General features: G+C 33.1%; 1 pseudogene; it reads right to left on the bottom strand.

Moving 5' to 3' along the window:
- Positions 1-3660: 3660 nt before the first annotated feature.
- LOC150029782 (glycosyl hydrolase 5 family protein pseudogene) lies at positions 3661-5872 on the bottom strand (annotated as a pseudogene).
- Between the last annotated feature and the right edge of the window lie 1468 nt (positions 5873-7340).

Below are 7340 nucleotides of genomic sequence, written 5' to 3'. Positions count from 1 at the left end.
ATGAGAAGTTAGTTATTATATTTATTTATAATTTATTAAATATATGATAATTACATCCTTTTTCTACATAACTACCTTTAGTGGGTAGTTACATGGTTTTATGACAATTTTTGGGATAAAATGAAATTTGATTTCGAATATCTAACATGATTGACGTCTCACATTATTAGCAATTGAGTTTACTAGATAATAACTTGAGAGACTAAATGATCGAATATCGAGTCTATACGATAGACTTCATCTTCTACACGACAGTGTTATCGCTTACTCGATCGTTATCTTGCTCCACTCTAAACCTTCCCTCAAACCAAAATAAGCCAGAGCCCACCACTCATGGATTCTCACACCGAGAATACCAAGGTAATCTAGTGGAAGTATCTGAATCTATTCGAGGATCGTGTTTCTACTCGCTGGTGTTCGAGGGAGATCGAGTTGTTGCTTGTTGCGTTCGCTTTTGATCGAGGATTATACTTGGAGAAGTGTTCTTCAAAAGTATTGTGTTTTTATCCTTTGTATTTAATTCAGAACATGCTATAATTTAGTTTTTAATGCATAATCTGTTCTATATGATTGTAAATATATGTGTTCTTTCACAATGGAGTTTGTACGATCCGTTTCTGCTCATAGGTCCTCTATAATTAGAGTTCCTTCACCAAGAGCCTAGTTGATCTGCGAGTCTGCTACTCAAGGATCCAGACTTTGAAGGATGTCAGAAATCAAATAGTTAGGTGGATAAAGTTGTCTGGCTTTGTAAAAATCATATGAGCATATTAAGGATAAGGATAAACTTGAGAGGGCTTCTAATTGTAATGTTAACCTATTTTGGCATGTATATATAAATTTGTGTTTTTTAAGATTGCTATGTGGGTGTTGAGAATATCTAGTTATTGCATGTTTATAACTGTTTTCTAGTACACAAGGGTGTAGTGACTAAGGTTGAGAGGGATGGTGAATGTCTTAAGAAGATTGGCCATCTACTGTTTTCACATCTCCTCCTAGGTCGGAAAGGTATGCGAGGAGGGGGTGTGACACAAACTTCCGTTAGCATTAATCTCTAAGGAACTTGGAGAAGAGAATCTTGAGCGGAAGCGGATCAACCAATTTCCATTTTTTGTTCAATGTAAATTTTACATTAAACAAGAAACAAGATATACATTTAATTATGAATTACAATATGTTAATGAAAGGATTTTAGAAACCTCATCTTTGAAGACCTTTCTTCATGATTTCCCTCGAACATTTCAAAAACTTCTTGAAGACTTTCTTTAAGAATAACCTCGAATAAGAATGAACACGACCACGAAGGTTTCTTCGGTATTATCAGGGTGAGAACCCAACAGTGGTGGGCTCTGGCTATTTTGGATTAGAGGGAATTTTTTGTAGAGGAAGGATTGAGAATTTTCTCAAAAACACAAAAAATGCATAGAACTCTTCTGTTGTTTTCTCACACTGTCAAAATCGACAATCTTTGCAAAAAATCAGAAGAAAATTTTCTTTTCTATATGCCAGATAAAACCACTACCCATTTACGTGGGTGGAGAGAAAATAAGGGGAAGGGAGTTGTATCTTTCTCCCTTATTATTAAAATAATAATTAATATAAATATAAATATGATAACTAACTTATCATATTATATATATTAAATTATATGTTATATCAAATATAACATATAACCTTTAGATAAACTTAATTATTTCCTTAACACAAATTAACTCACTACTTAATTCTTGCTATTTACCCAGGGGATTAAGAACACATCATGGAGAAAATGGGTTACAGATGTACGGAAAGAGACAGAGAGATGACAATGGTGACTATCATAACATTTAATTCTAAAATTAAGCGTTTGATACATGTTGTGAATGAGAGATTACAGAAGATGAATACAGATGATGAAATAGAGATTAGAAACAAATACAGAATGTGTGTCAACGTCTTGACACAGATTCCAAACAGAGATTGTGCTTGCCGGCGTGTGGAAGTGGTGAAGAGGAAAGCTTTCTTCTCAGGCTTGCTTTCCCGGTAGAATTGACATTTGCACAAAGCTTCAACTACGAGAATTGGAAGGATTCTCTACTCGGAGACTCACCTCTCAGAATCAGTATATGCATGTCTCTATGTATATATGTATGTACCAGTATCTGTATCTGTATATGTATTTCTTTTCATCGAATTTGAAGAAGCTATTTATAGGCAAGACCTTGGCTCTTTGAATTTGTGGTCCCCACTGTATTGTTATGGTAGTTTCTGAAATGGTGGAATGGAAAATTCCTTCTGTAATGCAATCAACCCGTCAGAAATGCACAACTGAAAGCTGTACACTTGTCAGAATCTTCCGCAAATGCGTTGCTCTTTACATCTTCGATTGATCACCGCATGCGGTGCTGTTTTTTTATTACCGCATGCGGTTTAAATTGCGTTGATCACTAGAGCTCTTGATCAATTGTTGCATGCGTCGTTATTGCGTTGATCATCTCTTCATTCTTGATTGATGGGCACAATGCGACGTAGATGCGTTTTTCATTTCGTCTTGGAGTCATAAACGCATGTGGTGACTTATTTCCTACAAAACAGAAACTGAAACATTATATTCGCAATGGTGTTAGTAGGTGTATTGACGACATTTTATAATTTTCGCATTTCTTAACCAATTTCTATACTATCGACGCAACTTCTCTTTCTTTTAGCTGCAATATCTAAATACAACAGTATAAATAACATGTATTTCTACAATTAATCAATCGTCTGTTTTTAATATTTGAATGTAATGATGATCTTTTGAATTTACCTTAGTTTTTTAGCATTTATTTCACTATAAAAGGGTGTCATTTTAAGTTTCATGCATGCATGTGTTTAGAAACGGTCCAACGTGAGTCCTAGGGGGTCGAGTCATTACGGAGACATACCACTTGCACTCTCCTCATTGTAGTTATATTTTTGTCCACTTGATTTAACCATAATCAATAAGTTGATCCTTCACAGGTTGTTCGTATTCACAGCTAGGTCAAAATTACCATTTTTCCTTAATAAATACATCTTTCTCCTTAAGCTCCCACTGATCCTCTATTGAATAAATTGCATAGTATGCCCCAACTCGCACGTCTCCCACATGGAATATTTTGGGATCACTACGTCGTTTGTATCATTATACGAAGTATACAACATCCATAGTGTCCCGCAAGCCAAGACGAGGATCCAATCCCATCCAGATACTTATGACCTTTTTTGTTATATACTATAACTTTGAACTTCTTATATGTCTCTACATAAAGTAACAGTATTACACACTATATGCATTGAATCCGTTTATTGATTTAGTTACATAATGACAATAATGAAATTTCAATTACACTTTCATTGAATAAATGTTTCCTTTTCAACAAAACAAAACTTTATTGGATAATAGAATATGTTTCCATGATAAGAACTGGCGAGTTTTACAACATTTAGCAACGAATCGTCCCACTTGGACTAAAATATCATGGGTTACTAAAATATACAAATAAATAATGTTGAGAAAAGAGATGTTGAGAAAATAGAAAATACAACGATTACTTTATTAAACTTCAATTAAATGAGACATACATTTGAATAATAAATTTTCTTGAATTGAAATAAATAAGGTTTCAACATATATATAGATTAACATCATGACTTCAATTAAATGAGACGTAAATTTGATGGAACAAGTGTGCAAACCATTGGCTTTGTGGGATCTTCTTGCATTGAGAATCATTGAACACTATGCACTTATAGTCCACAATTTGATAGGGAATGAGAAGCTCTTTGCAAGCATAAGGCTTGTCCTTGTTTATCCATAGTGGCTAGTTGTAGTTTGGCATTTGAAGCATATTTCCATACACTTTGTTGGCTTGAGCAATCTTGAGAGAGAATTGGAGGGAGCCCATCTCCTACAGCTTTCAAACACAATATAGATCCCGCCAACCTAATAGGAGCACCGTCTTCTTCATGGCTCCAACGGTTAGAGGTCTTACAGCTACTAATTCCTAGTTGATATTTTTTGTTCATTCGCACACACCCACCACTAAGAGGATGGTACATTATGAATGTTGTTGTGAGATTTGAACTTGAATCTGTGTTAAGAGCAATCATTTTGATTCTTAAGTTAGTTAGGATGAAAAAAAGTAGAATATAGAAAATTGGTAGAAATAAATCTTCTTCTTAAGATATAAATTGAAAATATTTCAAAAAAAAATTGTAACGTGGATTGCATTAATAATAATTTAATAAAAGTAACATATAACTTAAGAAGTTGTACCTTGAATAGTTTGGTTTGCAAAAGTTGAAATCTCTGAAAGAAATAGTTTAGAGTTTTTTTTTTGCCGTTCTGCAAATTTGAGTCTAAGACACCAAAGGTTTCCTCAGCATTTTTTACACCTTCTCTATAATAGTAGCTACCTTGCAAAGCCCATAAGCCCCAATCAAAATCATTTTCGGTAAGATAGGTAAAAAAGCAACTTAAAAATCGATTTTGTCCCTCATTTGTGCCTGTTTGGTCGATCCCAAATTCACTCACGAATAGTGGCATTGGGTTTTGTCCTCTGACAAGAAACCCTACTCGGTCTTCAAATCCTTGGTTGACATTAGCACAAAAGGTGTTTAATGGCTTCGACATCCAAAAATCACCCATGTTATTTGTGAAGGAGTACAAGTGAGCCTCAAATACAAGTTTATTGTCCAAGTTGAAGCCCAACGACCTGTTCTTCAAGAAGCTCAGATCGGTGTCGTAGCTTAGTCCAGAAACTACTACTAAAGCATTTGGGTTAATTTGGTGAATAAGCTTAGCTCCTTGGCTCATGTATTGAAACCACATCTCCACGTTTTGGTTTGGTCCTCGCGGTTCGTTTCTCAAGCTCATTGCTACCACCTTTTACGTATATATTATCATGCAAATGGTTAGCATATTGTATAAATTCATGATAAACTATAGGTTGTAATACTATTTGACCCCTATAATTTAAGACTAGTTCTATTGTATTCTTGATAGTCCAAATTTAGTTATTAATGGTACTTTTAATATATCTTAGGATTAACACTATTGTTAATTTATGATAAAAATATAAAAGGTATACAATTATATTACTCTCTCTATATATAAATTTTTAAACATATTCACATTGCGTTGAGAAATTGTTCTTATTTTATAAAATTTCGCTAAAACTTAATAGTTAAAATGAAGCCATAAAGAAACTAACAGGAAAATTGAAAAAATGTTGCATTAGTCATCCATAAAACTATAGTTATTTAGAATCTTCTTAAAAAGAAAACATACTTGTGATTTGCTTTTTAGGCTTTGTGCTGCCAAACTGATTCCTTGTAGCCATTCTTGCGGATCGAAGTACCGATCTCCAAAAAAGCCATTGCCATCATCATTGTTACAACACCATCTTGGCTGACTTATATGATTATCAGAAACTACCATGATCCCATGTGCAGCAAGTGAATCAACCACTGCTCCATATGCCTCAACGACTGTCATGTTCAATATAGAAGGGTTGTTTTGAGCTATGCCTCCCATGGCATCCTTCAGATCAAAATTCTCGAAGGATTGTTGAACAGTCAAATTGGCATGGCGTGTGAACATATGAATTGAGTATGTCAAACGCACGCAATTGAACCGCAACTTTGCTACCAACGCGGTGATATTATCAAGCGGCCTGAGATGAAGACCCTCTGGCAACATAGCTTGCATGTGTCCTGGCCAATTTACGCACATTAACTTCACACGTTGGCCTGTTGTGGCGTCGACAATCCATCTTCCATTGGTTGAAAGAGGCAATGGACAAGTCTTCAAAGTTAACAACGCAAAAACACAAACTAAAGCAATATTTTTCCACTGTTGTCCTTCCATTTTTCTCTTGCTTCAAAATTGAACTCTCTTAAGTTTGGATGATGATGCAAAAGAGTCACTTTTTCAATATTTATATAAGTCATCAAGCTATATTAAAATCAAAATAGCTACCAAGATAAGAACTTGTAACAAGTAAATGATGAAATGGTCTAACTAAAATTTGGTTTAAATTCTAAATTAAGGATGATAGTTTAGCTTAATGCTTAAAGTAGACTGTAAGGTAAAGATTAGGATGTGAAGGTAAGTTTACCTGTATTTTTTCTAAATACGAGTTGTATGTAAGGAGTTGTTATTTTTCTTTCCTCACAGTGATGTTAATAAATGGATCACACCAAGGGTTTGTTGTCCTTATTCTCTATCTACAGAATCGATAAATGGATTGCCAATGGTTTAATATTTTCCTTTGGTTTTTTCTCTTCTTGGACTTCTTTTAAGTTTATTACTAATGCGAACTAGACTTGTCTGAATAATTATTTCATTTTTAGTTTTTTATTTATTAAAATTAGATTTGTTTCTTCACAATTTCGATTATGATTTTTACCTTACTTGACATGTTTAAATTTTTAGTCACATTATAAAAATAACAAGTTTCTGAAAACAATTTTTCTTAATTTTCAGAACTTGGTTCCAATTTTTTTAGACAATATTTAGAAAGTAGCGACAACAAAAGAAAAAAAAAAACCATTAGGTGAAGTAGAGTGGTTATAAGCTTAATTTTCAAAAACAAAAAATCCAAAACCCAAATTTGGTATCAAACGGGGCTTTAGTTTATGCCTTTGGTTTTTTTTAAGATTGCATTAATTTCTTTATAATTTCTTTACGGTGGTTTTTATTTTTGCTAAGAATACAATTTGAATGCATAGCTGAATTCTAAAAAGTAACATAAATGTCGACTTTGGCTTTGTTTGACGCTCGAGAATAAGGTCGGCAGTGATAACAATTTGTTAGGGACAGCGGACCTCTACATATTTTAACAATGGTATTATATTTTCCACTTTCGGGATAACCCTCATGACTTCGCTATTGGTTTCAAAAACAACAAAAATTAAATGGTTAAATGAGACCTTAAGCGTCATTTGATAACTATTTGATTTTTTTATATTTTATATTTTTTAAAATTTTAGCTTATAAACACTACTCTATTTTATAAGTTTTTATGTTCTGTTATCAATTTTCTACAAATGTTTTCAAAAAACCAAGTCAAATTTTAGAAAGGAAAAAAAAAAGTGTTTTTACAAAAATTGTTATCAATACTTAAATATTTAAAAACTCTCAAATTGAGTTTAATTTTGATAAATTTATACGTTAATTATATCGAATATAATTAACGAAACCCTAAAATTAAAATTGAACATTTAAAATTCTAAGCCCTAATTTCGAATTCGAACACTTCATATTCGCTCAATTTTCTAATCCAAGGTTTAATGTTTTACAAGCTAGTAGAGGGAACATATGGACCTAGCTCCAA

Source organism: Benincasa hispida, unplaced genomic scaffold, assembly GCF_027475165.1.
Source record: "Benincasa hispida cultivar pf3 unplaced genomic scaffold, pf3_genome.v1.1 HicScf923, whole genome shotgun sequence".
NCBI classification, from domain to species: domain Eukaryota; kingdom Viridiplantae; phylum Streptophyta; class Magnoliopsida; order Cucurbitales; family Cucurbitaceae; genus Benincasa; species Benincasa hispida.
Note: the sequence above shows the minus strand (reverse complement) of the source record. Positions and strands in the feature narration are given on the sequence as shown.